Raw genomic sequence first — 1598 nt, forward strand, 5'->3', positions numbered from 1 at the left:
TGGGGAAAATGCAGGATCTGTACATTTATTTTGTTAACCAACATGAAATTGAGATGGAGGAGCGGTTGGAGGTGTCAATCTCGTTACTGCAGCTTGTGATTGGCCCACCTACATTTTTCTCCCCTCAGTATTTACATAAGGCAATTATTCAGCTAAGAGGAAAATATTTACCTAGACTGTAATGCAGCTTAGTAACATTTAACTTCAATATTGAATCAATTGTCCTCTGGACAATATAATGGTAAGACTGAAACAGGTGTTTATAGGAGTATATGGGGTATATTTAGTAAAATGTGGATTTTTAGAAGATTTTGCTCATAGCAATCAATCAGATTCTATATTTTCCCAGCACCTTATAGAAGATAATAGCTCTGATTGGTTGCTATGGATGACAACTCCCATTCTAAAAACCCACACTTTAGTAAATATACCTTTATGAGTGCACTGCTTATATTATAAAAGGCTATATAGAAAAAAAAACATGTACTGTATAATTCAAATGCTATTTTTGTTGTACCTAGTCTGTAAATTGTTTTATGAAGACTCTCTTTAAATACCTTGCTATTGTAGTTCTTCATCTGCAACAGTTTATTGTTTTCAACCAGTATGTAGTTAGGAAGCTGGCAGTTGAAATGCCAACCGCAGACTTCCCGTCAGGGAAATCCCGGCATGGGACTAATGATAGGCATCTAATTACCGACGCCTATTTTTAACCCCATGCCGAAATCCCGACACCTGCTATACCGATCGTAGGTAAGCCAGGGATCGAGAGTGGATAGCCTTGAGGGGAGAAAGGTAGGATTAGGGTCTCCTGGGGGAGTTAGGGTTAGGCACCCCGCCGGGAGGGATAGGTTTAAGTTGCGATTTGGAGGGTTAGGTTTAGGGACTCCTGGGGGGAGGTCAGGGTTAGGCACTAGGGGGGAGATTAGGGCTAGGTACCCCTAAGTGAGGGTTAGGGTGGGGAGAGGGTTAGGGATAGTCTACTTACCTCCCCTGTCAGGATCTTCATCTGCCGGCCTTCCGGCATCAGTATTTCACTTGCTGGGCTTACATCCGGCGGTATAGCATACTGATTCCTTTTGATCCTGCCAGAGAATCTTACTCATACAGTATATAGAACCTGCAATGATAGACTGTTTGATAATATGTTACATCATTCTAAGACCATTAACCGTTTGTCACAAATGCTTAGTGAACTTTGCTGTTGATGATACAATAGCTTGAGTCCAAATAGTTGTCAATATATATATATATATATATATATATATATATACTGTCAGGTCTATAAATATTGGGACATTGACAGAATTTTCAGATTTTGGCCTCTATTCACCACCACAATGGTTTTGAAATGAAACAAACAAGATGTGCTTTAACTGCAGACTTTCAGATTTAATTTGAGGGTAATTACATCCAAATCGAGTGAACGGTGTTGGAATTACAACAGTTTCAATATGTGCCTCCCACTTTTTAAGGGGCCAAAAGTAATGGGACTATCAACTCAAAAGCTATTTCATGGACAGGTGTGAACTATTCCCTCATTATTTCATTATCAATTAAGCAGGTAAAAGGTCTGGAGTTGATTCTAGGTGTGACAT

This window comes from Taudactylus pleione, unplaced genomic scaffold, assembly GCF_031769625.1.
Source record: "Taudactylus pleione unplaced genomic scaffold, aTauple2 ptg001032l, whole genome shotgun sequence".
NCBI lineage: Eukaryota > Metazoa > Chordata > Amphibia > Anura > Myobatrachidae > Taudactylus > Taudactylus pleione.